Source organism: Canis lupus, chromosome 5, assembly GCF_048164855.1.
Source record: "Canis lupus baileyi chromosome 5, mCanLup2.hap1, whole genome shotgun sequence".
Taxonomy (NCBI): Eukaryota; Metazoa; Chordata; class Mammalia; order Carnivora; family Canidae; genus Canis; species Canis lupus.
In genome coordinates this window covers 77,742,565-77,762,571 of record NC_132842.1, presented here as the reverse complement: position 1 = coordinate 77,762,571, position 20,007 = coordinate 77,742,565, and the positions used below count along the sequence as shown (strand labels likewise).

Sequence of the window (20,007 nt, the reverse complement as noted above, 5' to 3'; positions counted from 1 at the left end):
AGCAGGAGGCACCCTGGGCATTGGGCAGATGGAGGGCCTGCCCTTCTCATCTGGCAGCGTTTCCTGTAGGGCTCTGCTGCTGTCTGGGAGGTGCTGAGTCATGGACAGCAGGGGCGAGTGGGCTTGTGTGAGGGTTGGGATCAGGGAGGCAGGAAGAGGCTGGCCTGGCCAAAGCTGTGGACTTGGGAGTCAGGTTCTTATCCTGCTCCTGCTGCTGACCTTGGGAAAGGCACTTCCCTGCCCAAAGCTCCATTTCTTTGTCTCTAAGACGGAGATCATAATTCTCTCCTGGCTGGATGCATGTGAAGATGAAACAGGACCACAGATGTAGGAGTGAGTGAGAGGTCTAGCCCATACCAAGCCTGGAATAAATGGTGGCTGTTGTTTTTATGATTCATACCAGGGGTTGTCACTGGTGAGGTCAGCATGCGGGGGTCTCTATCCCCAAGAAGTAGCCAATCAGAGCATTGCATCCCTTGCCCCACAGAGACTGATTCGGGGATAGACATAGAACCCGAGTTTGGCCAATGAAACCAAGCTCTGGGACTTTTCTCGGAAGCACTGGGGCAGAGAGGGCCTCTTTCTGCTGGGCTCGATGACAGGAGAGGTGGCCAGCCTGCAGCTGCTGGTGGCCATCTTGTCTCCACAAAGAGAGAGACTGTCCACCTGAGGAGTAGGCTGTCTGGAGGGGAAGAGAGGGACACTGAGGCTGATGTAATGCCTTGATGTTGCCCAGCCAGCCTTGTCTGGAGCCAAAGCCGACTCCTGAGTGCAAGTCAATAATCTTTGCTTATTAATGCCCATTTTTGTCACTTGTAATCAAAATGATCCTGAGTAATGAAAGTCAATTCAAGGCCATCACAAGGCTGCTAGATTTTGTTCTGAAAGGTCTGGTTTTGGGGGACTGAACCAGACACAATCAGGGGGTAAGCCAAAATATATGGTTCTCTGAGTGCAGTTTGGCAAAGCAGGAGCCTTCACAAGGGTCATATGGCAGAGGAGGTGGTAAGAGCTCCATATCATTCATTCATTCATTCATTTGGCCATTCTAAAGTCCTTATTGAGCATCTACTATGTGCCAGCCCGTGGGCGTGACACAGTCCCTGTGTTCATGGAGCTTAGTGGGAAGATACATGAATATCAAGGGATGATAAGAACCCCGGGGTGACACTGGGGGAGGAGGGCATGCAACTCCAGGTGGGTGTATTGGGGATTGAGAAAGGCATTTCTAATGAGATGATATTTAAGCTGAGTCTGAAGGAGGGGAAGAGTTGTCTGGTGGTGCAGGGGGAGGAGGGCATGCCAAGCAGATGGGCTAAAGTGTTGAGAGGACCAGGAGAAAGGAAACAGCTCTCTCCATCTGCAGTGGGTAGGAGGGAGAGAGGACCCAAGGAGGATGGTGACAGAGATTGAGAGCAGTGTGGCTCTGTGGCACTGGGAAGCTCAGGAAACAGCGATGGGGAGGAGAGACAGGAACAGAGAGACCAGGAAGGGGGACAGGGTGAGGGCACTGCTGAGGGTCACAGGAGTATCTGAGGTGGCCTTCAGCTGAGAAAGTTGTCTAAGAACCTTGATATGGAGTCTGCGGGCTGAGGTTGGAATGTTCTAGAATGACAGGCTGTCTGGGGAGAGGGCTCTGGCTTAGAAGTAGGGAGGCTCCTGAGGAGGAAGACCAGATGAGAGTGAGCATTCTCTCTTGAACACCCGGCACCCCAGGTCAAGGACATCCTCCATACCCCCAGGAGTCCCCTGGACCCTATTCCTTTCTCTAGCCATCCCTCAAAAGGAATCTCCATCCTGACTTCCATCAACATAGATTAGTTTTGCCTATTTTTGTACTGTATAGAAATGCCATCATGAGGCACTCATTCTTGCGTCTGGCTTCTTTCTCAACCTCATGTCCACGAGAGTCATCTGTGTTACGTGCCTTTGTAGGTCACTCACTCTCCTTGCTGAGTGATATTCATTGTGTGACTGCCCTATAGGTTATTGATCTGTTCCATTGTTCATGGGCGTGTGGGCTCTTTCTAGTTTTTGGTTTTTAATGCTGCTAGGAACATTCTTGTATATGCCTTTTGGGGACACATGGCCACTCATTTCTGTTGGGTTTACACCTATAGATGGGATTGGTGGGTCATGGAGTCGGTACACATTCGCTTTAGTAGACTTTGCCAGACAGCCTAACAAAGCGGATATACACTCTTACACTCCACCAAGAGGGAAGGAGAGCTCCAGTTGCTCCACTCCTTGCTCACACTTTCGTGTTAGTCTCTTCATTCCAACTATTCTTATGGGCTTGAAACAATATCCTACTGTGGTTTTAACCATGGACAGCCTCTGTGGTAAAGGATTTGCCCATTTCTCCTGCCCATGTTTATATTGGGCCATTGTCCTTTTCTTACTCGTTTGCAGGATTCTTTATCTACTGTGGATACAAATTCCTCATCTAATATATGCGTTGCCGTATTTCTCCCTACTCTCCAGTTTGTCTTTCCACTCTCTTAGTGGTGGCTTTCAAAATAGAAGTTCATTCTTAATCTTTTTTTTTTTTTCATTCTTAATCTTAATGTGCCCAGATTTGTCAACTATTTTCCGTTTCAGTTAGGGCTTTCTGGGTCCTGTTTAAGAAATGTCCACCTGAAAGCCATTGAAAGTGTTCTCTTATGTTTAGAAGCATTGTTTTATCTTTTGCATTTAGCTCTATACTTTATCTGCAATAATTTTTCACATGTTGTGTCAGTAGGGGTCCAGATTTTGTCCTCATACTGATACTCACTTGGTCCACTTATTGAGAAGACTCTCCTTTTCTCGGTGCGCTGCCCTTCATCCATGCTGTACATTAGGTACCACATGTGTGGTCTGTTTCTGGACTCTTCTATTAGTCTGTCTGTCCTGTCATCGCCCTGTCTTAGTTCCTAAAGCTTTCTAACAGTCTTGAAGGTGGTAGTGTTTTCATCCTTTTGGGCTGCTCTAACAAAATATCACAGACAGGGTGACTTACCAACAACAGAAATTCATTTCTCGTGGTTCTGGGGGCTGAGGAATCCAAGATCAAGGTGATTCTTGGTTCATAGACAGCCATGTTCTCACTCTGTCCTCGCCTGCAAGAAGGGATGAGGGATCTCTCTGGGCTCCATTTTATAAGGGTACTGACCCCAATCTCAAGGGATCCACACTCATGACCTAATGCCCCATCTTCTAATATCACCATCACACCGAGGATTAAGATTTCAACACGAATTTTGGGGGACACAATCATTCAGTCTATAGCAAGTAAAGTCCTTCAGCTTGGTCTTCATATTTGACTGGGTAATTCATGGCCCTTTGCATTTCCAAACAAATTTTAGAATCAGCTCGTCACATATATTTACATATCTGTGCATACACAAAAATAACCTGCTGAGATTTTTATTGCGATTGCATTGAATTTCCATATCAATTTGAGGAGAATTGACATCTTTATGATATTGAATTTTCTGATCCATTGTATTGTGTTTTAACAATGAAGTTAATTTTGTATTTTCCTTCACTGAAGTGATAAGGCACAAAAGTTGTAAATGCAGCCGTGTAGACAGAAGTCACTTTCTATTTACTTACTCCCTGTGGGGAGCCTGATACAGTACTTGATCCCAGGACCCCGGGATCATGATCTGAGCCAAAGACAGACGCTCAACCACTGAGCCACCCAGGTGCCCTCTGGTTTTCTTTTCTACACAGTTTATTTGACATAGTTGGGGTTATACCTAGTAGACAATTATGTATCCCACTTTATACTTAACATTACAATATTAAGTGTTCGTGTTGCTTCAAATCTTTATAGATACAAATTTCAATTACTAGGAGGTCATTTATGAGTTGATATTCTATAACCTGTCAAAGCCATAATCGAGAAATGGAATTATTGGGTCAAACCTCTGAACAATTTAAGGCTCTTGATCCTTGTTATGGAGCCAGCTGGTGGCAGAGCTAGACTGTACGCCACAGCCCTGACCCTGACCCTGACCAGTCCTCTCCTTCAAGGGCCTAGTCCACTGACCTTTGAGGCTCCAGGCAGTGGAAGACACATGGCCTCCTTCCCTCTGGCTTGGGGTCATTCTCCTTTGTTTGCCTGTGCTGCCCTGCGGAGGGTAACTATGACCCAGTGTGGTGGATGGGGCTGTTCTCCTTCACCGGTCAGGGTCATGGTGGGAAAAGATAGCCCTTTGCTGGGCCCCTGTGGGATTGGGGTTGAAGGACAACATTCCTTTTGGTAAAACTCTGCCAAGATTTCCTGTACACTTTCTGTGTGCTGGGCAGTGTGGGGGCAATGGAAGAGGGAGGGTGGGGGGGGTCAGGAGGGCTGAGGAGTAGTTCTGGTCATTAGCTTCTGTGTGACCTTGAGCACGAGGTGAAAATTAAAGTTCTCTGGGCCTTGGTTGTCTAATCTGTCAAATGGGAACAAATACATCCCCCCCAACCCCCACTCCCTCCTCCAGGCTAGTGAGTATTTAAATAAGATTATGTGGAAGGAAGGCATTTGTAAATGGCTTGGGCCTGGAGTGAAACAGGTATTCAGGGTGAAAAACTTTCTTATAGCCAAAAGAGTCTTTCATCACCTCCTCAGATTCTTTCCTGTTTCTTCTCCAATCCAGATTTCTTCTGCAAATCTTAAGGCTACTATATATATATATATATATATATATATATATATATATATATATATATATATATATATTTTTTTTTTTTTTTTAAAGATTATTTGCTTATTTATTTGAGAGAGAGAGTGAGCAGAGCAAGCAAGAACACAAGTGGCAGGCTCTCCACTGAGCCGGGAGCCCGATGCGGGGCCCATTCCCAGAACCCTGAGATCATGACTTGATCCTAAGGCAGATGCTTAACTGACTGAGCCACCCTGGTGCCCCTCAGGCTGCTATAACAAAAATACCATAGACCTGGTGGCTTAAGCAACAGAAGTTTTTTCGCACAGTTCTGGAGGCTGGGAAGTGCGAAATCAGAGTGCTGGTATGGTCAGGTTCTGGTGCTGACCCAGCTCCTGATTAGCCAACAGCCATCTTCCTGCTGTGTCCTTGCGTGGAGGAGAGAGAGATCTTTGTGTCTCTTCTTGTAAGGACAATAATCCTGTTCATGAGGGTTTCACCCTCATGACCAAATGATCTCCCAAGGACACCATCTCCAAATACCATCACACTGGGATTAGGGCTTCAACATGTATATTTTGGGGGAACACATTCAGTACCTAGCTGGGCTCAAGGTCAATAGCTTGATGGGGTTTGCCAGTTGTTCTAGGTATCTTGCACTTGTCTGAGATTGGCTTCCCAGTGAGCATCAGGGTGACTGCCCTTGGCTCCACTCCTGATTCCCATCCAAGGGTGCTTTTGGTGGCCCCCATGGCATATGTCACTTTCTCCCTGAACTGGGACCCCTTCAGTCCTGGTCATAATGAGAGGAGATGCTTGGACCTGATGCCGTTGGAGGTCCCCTTCCATGATAGGCTTTCCATGCTAGAAGTGGTGGCAGTCCCACTTACACCCGCAGCCTAATTTCTAGCCTGTTCGGTGCCATGGCAACTGGAACAAAGCCCTAATCTCCACCCTAAGCTACCTTTGTGTTTTGCCCATCAACTCACCTCTTGGTACTGAACCAACCTGACAGGGATAGACATCCTCACACACCTGCTGGGTTTCCTGAATGTAGAAGGTGAAGAATGGTGAGCAGAAAGAACCCAGTGATGACGGCGCACGCAGGTCCCCACTCTGGTCCTTCAGGAGAGCTGTGGTGCAGGGGGACATGGGTGGAAGGGAACTAACAGGGACTCAGACATTTGTCTGTGTGTCTGTTCGAAGTACCACTAGGTTCTGGGTACCACCCCTGGTGGGTTTCTGGCCACCTGTCTGCTAATCAAAACTTGACCTTGCCCCTTGCCATCTGTGTGAACTTGAATGATGCATGCAGCTTCCTTAAGCTGTAACGTCCTCTTCTGTAAAAAGGGGTTAATAAAATATTCCTCCTTAAAATGAGGGTGATAACAATCTCTATAAAATAGGAGTAATAATAATCTGTCTGTATAGGGCTTTTCTGTTAAATTAACTATTTCTTAAGATAGTTTTAGATTTACAGAGAAACTGGGCAGTAGTCTAGAGAATTCCACTCCCCCACTCTGACCCCACACCCTCCCCTCCATGGGTTCCTGTTTTATGAACATTTTGCTTTAGTGCAGTACACTTGTTATAATTGATATATTATCTTTAACTAACGTGTATAGTTTATATTAGGGCTCACTCCTTGCACTGACAGTTCTATGGATTTTGATAAATGCATAATGTCATGTATCGACCATTACAGTGTCACACAGAATAGTTTCACTGCCCTAAAAATCCCGTGCTCCACTTATTCATCCCCCTCTCCTCCTCTCCTGCAGCAAGAAACCCTGGAAACCACTGATCTTTTTACTGTCTCCATAACTGTGCCTTCTTCTAGAATGTCATAGAGTTGAAACTACAGAATATGTAGCTTTTCCAGACGGGCTTCTTTGACTTAGCCTGTGCATTTGTACCTTCCATGTCTCTCCATGGCTTAATTCTCACTTCTTTTTATTGGACAGCACTCCATTAAATGGATGTACCACAATTTGCTCATCCATTCACCTCTGGAGGGACTTCTTGGTTGCTTCCAGTTTTTGGCAATTGTAAGTAAAGCTGCTATAAACATCTGTGTGGAATATTTTGTGTAGACAAAAGTTCTCAGCTAATTTGGGTAAAAATACCTAGGAACATGATTGCTAGCTTTATAAGAAACTACCACCCTGTCTTCCAAAGTAGCCGTCCAATTTTACATTGCCACCAACGATGAATATAACTCCATGTCCTTACCAGAATTTGATATTGGCAGTGTTTTGGGTCTTAGCCATTCTAATAGGTGTGTAGTGGTGTGCCGTTGTTTTACTTGGAAATTCCCTAATGACTTATGATGTTGAGCATCTCTTCATATGTGTGTTTACCATCTGGATATTTTCTTTTTGGTGAAGTATCTGTTCAGATCTTTCATACATCTTTTAAATTGATTTTTTTTTGTTATTACTGAGTTTTAAGAATTCTTTGTATGTTTTGGGTACAAGTCCTTTATCAGATTTTTTTTTTCATTTTTTAAAAATAAATTAATTTTTTATTGGTGTTCAATTTGCCAACATACAGAATAACACCCAGTGCTCATCCCGTCAACTGCCCCCCTCAGTGCCCGTCACCCATTCATCCCCACCCCCCGCCCTCCTCCCCTTCCACCACCCCTAGTTCGTTTCCCAGAGTTAGGAGTCTTTATGTTCTGTCTCCCTTTCTGATATTTCCTACCCATTTCTTCTCCCTTCCCTTATATTCCCTTTCACTATTATTTATATTCCCCAAATGAATGAGAACATATGATGTTTGTCCTTCTCCGATTGACTTACTTCACTCAGCATAATACCCTCCAGGTCCATCCACGTTGAAGCAAATGGTGGGTATTTGTTGTTTCTAATGGCTGAGTAATATTCCATTGTATACATAAACCACATCTTCTTTATCCATTCATCTTTCCATGGACACCGAGGCTCCATCCACAGTTTGGCTATTGTGGACATTGCTGCTATAAACATCGGGGTGCAGGTGTCCCGGCATTTCATTGCATCTGCATCTTTGGGGTAAATCCCCAGCAGTGCAATTGCTGGGTCATAGGGCAGGTCTATTTTTAACTCTTTGAGGAACCTCCACACAGTTTTCCAGAGTGGCTGCACCAGTTCACATTCCCACCAACAGTGTAAGAGGGTTCCCTTTTCCTCGCATCCTCTCCAACATTTGTTGTTTCCTGCCTTGTTAATTTTCCCCATTCTCACTGGTGTGAGGTGGTATCTCATTGTGGTTTTGATTTGTATTTCCCTGATGGCAAGTGATGCGGAGCATTTTCTCATCTGCATGCTGGCCATGTCTATGTCTTCCTCTGTGAGATTTCTCTTCATGTCTTTTGCCCATTTCATGATTGGATTGTTTGTTTCTTTGGTGTTGAGTTTAAGAAGTTCTTTATAGATCTTGGAAACTAGCCCTTTATCTGATACGTCATTTGCAAATATCTTCTCCCATTCTGTAGGTTCTTTTAGTTTTGTTGACTGTATCCTTTGCTGTGCAAAAGCTTCTTATCTTGATGAATGTTACCCAGGGCAATTTACACGTTTAATGCAATCCCTATCAAAATACCATGGACTTTCTTCAGAGAGTTAGAACAAATTATTTTAAGATTTGTGTGGAATCAGAAAAGATTCCGAATAGCCAGGGGAATTTTAAAAAAGAAAACCATATCTGGGGGCATCACAATGCCAGATTTCAGGTTGTACTACAAAGCTGTGGTCATCAAGACAGTGTGGTACTGGCACAAAAACAGACACATAGATCAATGGAACAGAGAACCCAGAAGTGGACCCTGAACTTTATGGTCAACTAATATTCAATAAAGGAGGAAAGACTATCCATTGGAAGAAAGTCTCTTCAATAAATGGTGCTGGGAAAATTGGACATCCACATGCAGAAGAATGAAACTAGACCACTCTCTTTCACCATACACAAAGATAAACTCAAAATGGATGAAAGATCTAAATGTGAGACAAGATTCCATCAAAATCCTAGAGGAGAACACAGGCAACACCCTTTTTGAACTTGGCCACAGTAACTTCTTGCAAGATACATCCATGAAGGCAAAAGAAACCAAAGCAAAAATGAACTATTGGGACTTCATCAAGATAAGAAGCTTTATCAGATATTTAAAAGTATTTTCTCCTAATCCATGACTTGTCTTTTTATTCTCTTGACAGTGTCTTTCACAGAAGTTTTTAATTCTTTTTTTTTAAAGGATTTTATTTATTTATTCATGAAAGACAGAAAGAGAGAGGCAGAGACATCGGCAGAGGAACAGGCTCCCTCTAGGGAGCCTGATGAGGGACTATATCCCAGGACCCTGGGCTCACAACCTGAGCTGAAGGTGGATTGCTCAACCTCTGAGCCACCCAGGTGTCCTCCCAGAAGTTTTTAATTCTAATGAAGTCCAGCTTATCAAGTTTTTCATTCAGGGATCATGCTTTTGGTGTTGTATCTAAAAACTCATGGTCAAACCCTGAGTTACCTAGATTTTGTCTTATGTTGTCTTCCAGAAGTGTTTTAGTTTTACATCTTGCATTTAGTTTGCATTATAGTCTGCGAGTCATTCTGAGTTAATTTTTTTGAGAAGTGTAAGATCTATGTCCAGATTCTTTCCCTTTCTTTTGTTCTATCTATCTATCTATCTATCTATCTATCTATCTATCTATCTATCTCTCATCTCTCTATCTAATCTATTTCGCCTATGGATGTCCAGTTGTTCCAGCACCATTTGTTGAAAAGACTATCTTTTCTCTCCATTGAATTGGCCTTGCTACTTTTTTGAAGATCAGTTAATTATATTCATGTGGGTCTACTTTTTTGGCTCTCTATTCTGTTCCAGTGATCTATTTGCTTATTGTTTTGCCAATATACTGTCTTGAAAATTGTGCCTTTATAGTAAATCTTGAAGTCAGGTAGTGTCAGGCTTCTAACTTTGTTCTTCTTACTTGGTATTGCATTGGCTATTCTGGATCTTTTGCCTTTCTATATAAATTTTAGAATCCGTTTGTTGATATCCACGTGTAACTTTCTTGAATTTTAATTGGAATTTCATTAAATCAGTAGATGATCTTGGAAGAAACTGACATCTTAATAATAGTGAGTATTCTTGTTCATGAACATGGACAGTCTCTCTGAGATTTAATCTGTGTCTTCTTTGATTTCTTTCATTAGACTTTTATAGTTTTACTCATACAGATCTTGTATGTTTTTTTGTTAGATTTATACCCAAGTAGTGCATTTTTGGTGCTAATGTAAATGGTATTGCACTTTCTCATTTAAAATACTAATTGTTGTTCATTGCTAGTATATAGGAGAGCAATTGACTTTTATACATTGACTTCGACTCCTAAAACTTTGCTATAACCTATTGGCATAATAGTTCCAGGAGTTTTTTGTTGTTGTTGATTCTTTGAGATTTTCGGCATAGACAATCGTGTCATCTGCAAACCAAGATAGTTTTATTTCTTCTTTCCCAATCTATATACCTTTTATTTCCTTTCCTTATGTTATTGCATTAGCTAGAACTTCCAGTATAAGGTTGAAAAGGAGTTGTGAGAGGGAACATCCTTGCCTTATTCCCCGTCTTAGGGGTAAAGCATCCAGTTTCTCACCATTAAGTATAGTGTTAGCTGTAGGCATATGGTAGTTCTTCATCAAATTGAGGAAGTTTCCTTCATTTCCCAGTTTGCTGAGAGGTTTTTTTTTTTTTTTTAATCATGAATGGATGTTGGATTTTGTCAAACACTTTTTCTGTCCATGTAGGGCTTTGAGAAGGTTAAATGAGCTAATACATCTAGAGCACCTAGCACAGGGGCTTGCACGTGAGAGGTGCTCAATATACATTGTAATTGTAGGGTAATCTGGCACATGAAGCAGACAGACCCAAATTGCCTGGTTTCAAACCCTGACTCCACCACTTATCGGCTGTATGACCTTGAATAAGTTACTTAACCTCTCTGTGCCTCAGCTGCTTCATCAGTAAGAGGGGGTGATAATAGTCTCTTTCATAGAAGTGCTTAAGGATGAAATCAACGAGTATTGTAAAATGCTTATTATAAAAGCACCTGGCACATAGTAAGTACTATACGAGTATGGTCCTCTCCTTTTTATCGCAGCCAGATTTCTACACATCAGAGAAGCAGTTGAGAACAGATGGTTAGATGGTCTGGATTTGAATCTCAGCTTTGTCACTTACTAGATGTATGACATTGGATAAGTGACAAATTCTTTATGCCTCAATTTTTTTTCATTTATAAAATAGTAACAGTGCCTACTTCATGAAGTTACTGGATAGATTAAATGTGTTATATATATAAAGTGCTTAGAAAAGTGCAGGGCCAAAACCTATTAGCTATTACTATTATTTCAGAGGCCATCTTTTCAAGGCCCAGTCTCTAGCTAGGTTGCTCAGAGACTGTGGTGGATGAGGCACATTGACCTAAGATGCATGGTCTAGGGATGCAGACTGAAGCTGGTGGATAATCTAACCATTAGGGTTGTCTTAGAGTCTGCCCAGGAGGTAGTGAGCTCTCCATCACTGGAGGTGTTCAAGCATCTGGAAGTTTTTGTCTAGGCTGAGAATCTGGTAAAATCTTAATCTGGCTGAGAGAGGATGGAGCTCAAGGTTCTGACAATGTGCCTCAGGGTATTGATTGGGGTCAGTTGTGACACCTCTCCCCAGCTTTCATTAGAACCATTCCATTTATACCTATTTTATATTTTGAGACTCCAGTGGTATTTGGGGCAGGAGGGTGATATGGGAGTTCTGCCCCTTGGAGCCATTTGAAAATCTTATATTCAAGCCTGCTGACTGAGGCTCCAAGGGAGGAAGTTATTTACCAATATCATGCAGTGAGTTGGGGAATAAAGGGTCCTGGAGTCTGGGCTTCCTGATTATCCCAACCCCCTGACTCTTCTTGTTACTGCCACTGTCAGCTTCTGATGGGTGCCCTCAGTTCTCATGTTGATTGATATCATTGGCCCTGGCTTTGCTTGAATTCAGCTCCCTGGAATGGAATCAGCACATGCTGCTCTCCAAAGCTTTAGGCCAAGGCTTTATTTTTTGTTTATATTTTAGTTTATTTTAAAAAAACTTTATTTAAATTCAATTAATTAACATATAATGTATTCTTGGTTTCAGAGGTAGAAGTCAGGGATTCATCAGTTGCCTATAATACCAGCAATCATTATATCAGGGGTCCTCCTTCATGCCCATCACCCAGTTACCCTATCCCCACCCTACCTCCTCTCCAACAACCCTCAGTTTGTTTCTTGTGATTAAGAGTCTCTTATGGTTTGTCTCCCTCTCTGATTTTGTCTTGTTTTATTTTTTCCTCTCTTCCCCTATGATCCTCTGTTTTGTTTCTTAAATTCCACATGTGAGTGAGATCGTATGATAATTGTCTATCTCTGATTGACTTGTTTCACTTAGCATAATATCCTCTAGTTCCATCCATGTCATTGCAAATGGCAAGATTTCATTTTTTTGATGGGTGAATAGTATTCTATTGTTTATATATACCGCATTTTCTATATCTATTCGTCTGTTGATGGACATCTGGGCTCTTTCCATAGTTTGGCTATTGTGGACATTTTTAGGGCAAGGCTTTAAATTAAGCTCCCAGCCTGGAACTGGCTTGCCTGGGCTTTGGGTTGCTGCAAACATCCCTCTGGTGATAATAGGAGGCTACCCCATCCACTGAGGTTAAATTCATTCATTTATTCATCCAACCAACTGACAAATAGTTACTGAGTTCCTACCATACGCAGGGCATAGTGCTAAGTTCTGGGAATATGGTGTTGTATAAATAGATAAGTCCCTGCCTAATATGTCCCCACAGTCTAGTAAGGAAGGTGGACAAATAGCAGTTAATTTCATTTGAATATTGGTTTAGACAGGGTAGGCCAGCTGTTGTAACAAGCAACCATAAAATGTCAGTGGCTTAATACAACATGGAATTTCTGGCCAGGTGACTCTCTTCAGCTGCTTTCATTCAAGCAGTGACTCAGGGACCCAAGATCGTTTCATCTTGTGTCTCTACCCTCCTACAGCTCCTCAGCATCCTTTCCATTCATCTGGAGAAATAGAGCTGGCATGCAGGATCATGTGGGAGGTCAAAGCCAAGCCTTCTGCCCTCTTCTCATTGGCCAGAACTCAGTCACGTGGCCCCGTCTAGCTCCAAAAGAAGCTAGGAAATGTAGTATAGCTGTGTGCCCAGGAAGAAAGGGACATGTGGTTTGTGGAACATATGGCAGTTTGTGCCATAAGTGTGATCACTTTTATGTTAGGGGTAAGCTGAAACACCTCAGGAAGGCTTCTCAGGATCGGTGACATCTGACCTGAGATCTGGAGGATGAACAGGAGTTGGCCAGGGGAAGAGGAGGGAGAAAAGTTTCCTGGTACAGGGAAAGATTGAGCATGATGTGTTTGGGGAACTAAAAGATAGTCTGGCTAGAGCTGATAAAGGGGGTCGAGGGGGGCAGTGAGACCCAGAGCATAGATGACTGTGGGGTTAGGACAGTGGGAGCCAGGAGAGGCAACTTAGATCTCTCTTGCTTCTGAGTAGAAGAAGTAGGGTAGGCAGCTGTTGGAGTGTCTAGGTAGTGCATGACGGGACTGGACCAGGGCAATGGCTGTGGTGTGGGAAGGAGGGGACATTTAGAACATTTAGAAGCAAGAATTGACAGGACCTGGTGGCCCATCAGATGAAGGGGTGATGTGGAAGGATCGAGGATGCTGCTGAGGTTACATAGGAATTATTTGGCTAGTTCAACCAGAGGGGTGAGCCAAACCTGGTTTCCTGTTTCATAAATGAGAAGTTTTATTGGCGTACAGTTCTGTCCATTTATGTATGTATTGTCTGTGGCTGGTTCTATACCATTGTGGCAGTTAAGTAGTTGTCACCGAGGCTGAACGACCCTCAAAGCCTAAAATATTTATTATCCAGCCCTTTATGGTTAAGTCTGTGGACTCCTGAGCAAAATAGTTGTTTAATTCAGTAAATTAAAAAAAAAAGTCAGTTAAAATAGTGTCATGAATTAGGCTATCATTGTTTTCATTCATTCATTCATTCATTCAGCCTTTATTTCCTGGCCTCCCCCCTCCTTTTTTTTCCCTGGCCCTTCTTTGATAGTGCCCTGCCTATCTGTGTCCAAATAGCTGGTTTGGGAGGTTGGCCTGGTTGCTGTGGGCAGCAGGGTCAGGACGTGCAGACTGCAGTGGAATCAGCAACACATTTGGATGCTGTTGCTGGCCCAGGTGTGGGGCTTGCCTGAGCCACGCTGCCTTCTGGGGCTCGGCCGTTCAGGCCGGTAGGTCTTCTGGGGGTAATCCCATTTACACAAAGCTTTTTCTCAGATATGGTGTCACTTACTCCAAATGACAGTCCCTTGAGCTCAGCATTACCACACCTCCATTGTGCAGATCAAGAAACCGAGACATGGAGATGGGAGCAGCTCAAGGGGAAGGGAAGAAGCAGACAGACCTCTTCTCGGTTGGAGCTGAAGATCTAGCAGGGGGTGACTTGTGGGCTTAGTCCCTCTCCTCCCTACCCCTGAAGACCGAGGGAGCATGGCAGAAGTGGCTACTGGACCAGGGACCCCAGACCTAGCAGCCCCCTGGCACCTCCTCTGCCTTGGTCTCCACCGGGGGTTACAGATGTGAGGCGGACAGTGTGGGAATGCAGCTTCGCAGCAGTAATTAGTTTATTCCTGACATCAGCAGTATAAATAGTAGAAAAATGTATTTCCTGTTCCAAGCCAAATAAGCAAGTGGCAGCCAGTTGGCTGGGTGCCACTGATGGGATTTCAGCCGTGCGTGTGCCTTGCCTTTGGCCACGAGTTTGGGCGGGAGAGCAGAGGAGGAATGTTCCATCACAGGCCCGATCCTGCCCTTGACTGGTGACTTACTGGGAAGGCTCCGGTGGCCCGCCATCCACCCAGGTGGTGCCAGGTTCCCGCTGTGATCACGGAGACCGGCACAGGTGGGAGGACATACTGAGGGGCAGCACCAAGTCTGGCTTTTCGCGTTGGTGACCACTCCATGTGCCTGGCACGTGGTTGATGATCAAGAGATGTTCTGAATGAACCAGTGGATGAGAACAGGCCTGAACTTTGAATGGAAGGGAACTGGATGTGGGAGCAGAGGTCACATTGGTAGCTGAGGAGACAGAACCTTTGTCTCCTTCCCAGGGTTTGTGGAAGAAATCAGAAGTCAAAGCATGGGGCCATTCCATTTGGTGCTGAGATAACCAGATGGTGCGCTCCCCCTTATGGAAAGTGCTCACTGTCCACACGGGGTGGGATGTGGTTTTCTTTCTTTTTTTTTTTTTTGTATTTTTTAGGTATTTTTAGGTATTTGCTTTTTCTGTAATATGTATATCTGTAACCCTTCTGCTTTTTGTTCATTACTTTTCCATTCATTCATTCATTCATTCATTCATTCATTTTTGGAGAGGTATTGCATTGTGTTTAAGAAGTGAGGGAAGGAGGAAGATGCTCCCCGTCTTTGCTCATGTCAGGCCCACACCTTGATCCCTCTGACCACCCTCCCTTTGCTTGGCTCCCTCTTGCTCATCATTCAAGCTGTCACATAGAGGTCACTTCTACTAAAAGGCTCCTTGACTGCCCAAGACTGGCCCCCTTCTCTGTGTTTCCCAGACCCCTGGGTGGCCTCTGGCAGAGCCTCTATCCCCTGGTAGGTTCCTGTTTACTTGTCTGGATCCTGATGGAAGGGTGTCTTTGATTCTCCACTGTGCCCCTGGAGTGGGGTCTGACTTAAGGTAGAAGCTCGATAAATAGCTGTGATATGAGGAAGGAACAACAGAAATAACACTTTCAATCTATAGTTTTCGTCCCTCCTTAAAATCCTTTCTAATGAAATAAATACCACCATTTCTTCATTATAGGGATAGACTATACTTGTCATCCTGAATACGGCTCACCAAGCTTTTCTCTAAAGGACACTCACTTCTATAGGCAAATCTTTCTTAATCCTCCTCCTCCTTCAAATTTTTCACCCAGTGAACTGAAAGCACAGAGAGAGTGAGCAACTCATCTAGGCTCACACAGCCCAATTGGAGTGCAGTTGGAAAATGGGTGGATCCCTGGGAGTCGTTCTTGATGTGACAGCTGGCAATTGAGGGGGCTCCTGCAGAAGAGTGAGGAGTGGTGGGTGGGCACTTGAATCCTGTCTGGTGGAGGAGGGAGGCTTTGGGGACTCTTGCATATGGTGACACTGTCCCTCTGGTGCCTGGGCATGTGCTACCACTGACTCCCTGGGGCTCCACTTCCCACTTGTGAACAGAGCCAGACACTCGCAGCTCAAGCCCAGGATGTGACCCAGGCCTAAGCAGAGATGTTCTGAAAAGTTCTGGGCCTGGGCCGAGGGGTGAGGGATCCTTCCCTTGCCTTGTTCATCAGCTGCATGGGCAGCACTTAACTCCTCCTCTAACAGGTAGGCTGCCCATCTTCCTAAGCCCTTTCCAGAATTCCACCTGGAACCCACAGTGACCTCCCACAGTCTTCCCAGCAGGGCACTTGGACAGCGTTCCTTTCTAGAATCCTCTCCCTGGCCTCCACCCAGCATTTTGTCCTGGGTCTGAGGACCTACAAACTTTCATTCGTGCTGGTTTCGTGAAGGCTCACTAGCATTCCCATGTGTGAGGTCCCCATCAGGCTTTCTCCTATGACCATTAAAATGAGAGCAAACAGTTTGCTTCTTCTGTTTCTTTTATTCACAAGATATATGGCTCTCTTTGCACCTGAGTAGGTCTGCGGCGACTGAAATATAGAGTAATTGAAACCACCCTCGGTCTTGTCTCCCTGATGTCTCCTTCCCATCTCTGTCTGGCTTGGGACCACGTGATGCTGAGGAATCGAGATGCTGTAAATCATGGTTGGGGCCTGGTTGGAGGCAAATGCAGACGGGGACCACAGGCAGTGCTGGCTGCAGCATCCCGGCCCCAGGCCTGTCCAGCTTGGTCAGGAGGGCTTTGCTGAGGGAGCAGCTGCCCAGAGCCAGGCTTGGGAGGGGGCTGGGCTTCTGCGTCCTCTTTCCCCACCTCTCTCTCCTTGGTGGGGGTGGTGGCGGCCAAGCCGGGGTGTGTGGCTCTGAGCCAGGCGTGGGGCCCGGCCAGGTGCGCTTGTCCGCTGGCTTTGGGCGCCCTGGAGGGCAGCGCTTTCACCACGTCCACTTCAATGTCTCGTCAACGGCAGAGACAGGCACGGCCCCCCTGCCCCCAGACCCCCCAGCCCCGGCCCCTTCCCTGCGCTGGCGTGCCCCTCACTCTCAGACCAGGGGAAGTGCCGAGCTGAGCCCATGGCCAGGGGCGACACAGACACAGTCCCCGCTGTCTGGCATCTCCTGATCCAGGAGGAATTCGCCCGGAGAGCAGGGCTCAGGCAGCTGGTGTGCTGTGTTCTTAGCTGTAACCGAGACGCAGCTGGTTGGCACAGGCTGGGGCCTTCCGATTGGGCCGCTGTGTTTGGAAGCTCCAAATCCTCGGCTCTCCTCGAACAACGAGGAATTCAGGACGCTGATCCCACCGAGGATGAAAAGGCCATGGGCTCCCAGACACCTCCCCCCGCCCCCAGGGGTGTTTGGCTGAAACTGTCACTGGACCTGGAGACACAGTGGCTGGGTGGGGCGGGGGGCGGTGGTGGCGGGGTGGGGAGCACATCTCCAGCCTGTGATACCCACAGCCCAGGGGGGCAGACCTGGGAGAGGGTGATGGCTACAGAGCGCCTACTACTGGCCAGGCAGCCTTTGCTGGATGTTATTTCTTCCTAATCTCACTTAATCCTTGCAGCTTCCTTTCGAAGTAGGTTTTACTAACTTGCTTTGCACCAAGGAAACTGAGGCCAGGAGAGGCTGTGGCCAGCCTCAAGGCCCTGGGCAGTAGGGAACTGTGGAGGGGTCAGCTCCGTGTCCCTGCAAAGATTTCCTTTAACACAGACTTGATATGAATCCCCCCCACCACCACCTCCCCAGGATCTCCAAGGATTGTGACAAATTGAAAATCCTATTAGTGTTAAATTAATGGGCTTTTCTTGTGGGGCAGCGGGCCGGAACGGCGGCAGAGGGCTGAGAGCATTCACTGCCGAGGGTGTGGGCAGAGGGCGGTGGTGGGCCCGCCTGTCCAGAGCCCCCCTCCTGTCCTCTATTAACCAGTTCTTCTCTCTGGCTGAGCGGCCTTTTATCTGGGAAGGGGCAAAGGCGCTTTGAACCTTGGAATTAAATTCTGCTGGGGCCTGGGACAAAGGACGGGGCCCAGAGACTGCCACCCCCTCCTCCCCAGCCTGACCTGGAAACATCTGAAGGCTTTGGGGCCAGGGGTGGTCGTCTCAGGTCCATGACCCCGAGGGCAGGGGGCATGTTCCTGGCAGGGATGGAGAGAGCTTTGTGCTTTTCCAGGCTGTGAGAAGGCTCAGCAGGTGAGTCTCAGAGTGCTGGGGCTGCCGGGAGCTGGCATCCAGGGGGTTCTGGAGAATTCCCCCCCCCCCCCGCTTCTCCAGAGCGTCAGGCATGCCCTAGTCCTTATTTGTCTGTTGAGTGCCAGCTGTAGGCCAAACACACACTGTCCCATCTCACGGAGCTGGCATTCTGGTGAGGGCGGTGCGAAGTCCACAAACCAGGCACATCAGGTTTGGATAAGTGCTCTGAGGGAAGATGGAGCCAGTGAAGGAGAAAGTGATGAGGACAATTGGGAAAGGCCCCTCTGAGGAGGTGGGGTTTGCAGACAGAGCGAGCCCTGCAGGCAGGGCAGGCCGGCGGGAGTCGTTCAGGGCAGAGGGGACCCCAAGTGCCAGAGCTGCGATGCCAGAGCATGGCTGGGGAGTTTGAGGAAGAGCAAGGAGGCCCCAGTGGCCTGAGTGAAGGGATCGGGGCGGCAGGAGAGACAAGATTGGGAGGCAGGCCTTCCCCACAGGTCTCAGGGGCCAGGGCAGGCGGAAGCTTCATCTGAATTCCTCTTTCAGCAGAAACAGTGGCAGGGTGAGGAAGGGACTCAGGGTTCCATGGCTGGGTGGTGGCAAGACTGGAACCAGATATGGCTCTTAAAGCGACTCCACAGCCCAAATGCAGTAGTAACAATGAAAATTATAATAGGTGCGATTTACTGAATGTGCCCCCACACCTGGCTCTTTGCTAAGCCACTTTTGTATACTTTGGCCCATATCTTGTTTATTGTACATGTGTTAACCTCGGGGAACTATGATACACCCATTGTACAGATGCTGCAGCCAAGGATCAGGGAAGTGGGTGGCTTGCCAAGGCCAGCTGGGTGGACTGAGCCCAGCCTTCCTGATTTCAGACTGCCTCTTGGGTCCCCCTGGGCTCCTGTGATCCCCCATGTGAGACGGCACTGCAGGGCCCCTGGGGAGCATTCATGAGGCCACACTGTTTCCATGTCCCCGACCAGGTCTTGAACTTCTGGAGGGCAGAGAGCAGGTTGCCCTCCTCTCTGACCCTGGTCCCCAGCGCCAACCCCTTTGCTGGCTGTTGGAATGAGGCTTGGGGCTCCGATGTGATTGCCGCCTCGCAGAGCCCCATGCACCCCAATCCTACCTCTCTGGTCTCCCTTCTAGCACAGCTCTGGCCAGCGCCGCCCCCTCTTGCCTGCTGGAGCTGGAGCAGCGGGGGATGGCAGCGAGGGCCAGAGCTGCATTCTCATGTCCATCTCTGTGACCCCCAGGGAGGAGGTTAGGTGTGGATTGAGAAAGAGGGATGGAGAGGAGCCGGCGGGGAGGACCAGTGAGGGGGACCCCAAGCTGCAGCTGGGATTCACACCCTGATGAGGGAATGCAGAGGACAGCTGTTGGTGATGGAGGCAGGAAAAGTGAAGGAGGCAGAGAGGCAGGGGCATGGGGAGGCAGATGGTGGCCGTTGCTGGCTGGGGGACAGGGCTTCCGGGCAGGGGGCTCTGCACGCCCACCCATTCAGTGGGACCTGGGTGTGGATGGGACGTGGGCCAGGATGGGCGAGTTGGGAAGAACTGAGAGCAAGCAGTGAACAGGGCTTGTCTGTAGGAGAGGGAGGGTGGGCTGGGAAGGCCAGAGAGCCAGGCCTCATCTCCCCAGGCTATGAGGGCCTCTGGGCCGGGAGTGTGGCCCCAGGCCACAGATCGGGTGCCAGGCTGAACGTAGGGGGATGGTGAGAGGGTTGAGGGCACAAATGGGCTACGGACCATTGTGATCCCTTGTCTGACTAGGGGCCCGATGGACAACATGGCCACTAGAGTCAGAGGGATTGTGCCCCCATTGCCTGAGGCCCCCAGTCAGCCTCCCTTCTCTACTCCTGTTGTTATTTTCAGGTTCCAAACTCCACATTTCCCACCTGGGCCCTTGCAAG

The 20,007-nt window shown here is 47.1% G+C and overlaps 1 long non-coding RNA gene across 6 annotated transcripts in view; it reads left to right on the top strand.

Moving 5' to 3' along the window:
• Positions 1 to 20,007, top strand: part of LOC140634245 (uncharacterized) — an 82,397-nt gene that overhangs the window by 17,553 nt on the left and 44,837 nt on the right. For all 6 annotated transcript variants that reach the window (XR_012031764.1, XR_012031760.1, XR_012031762.1 and 3 more), the window contains exon 3: positions 6,602 to 6,685. This is a non-coding gene — a long non-coding RNA (uncharacterized lncRNA). The remainder of the gene's footprint in view (positions 1 to 6,601; positions 6,686 to 20,007) is intronic.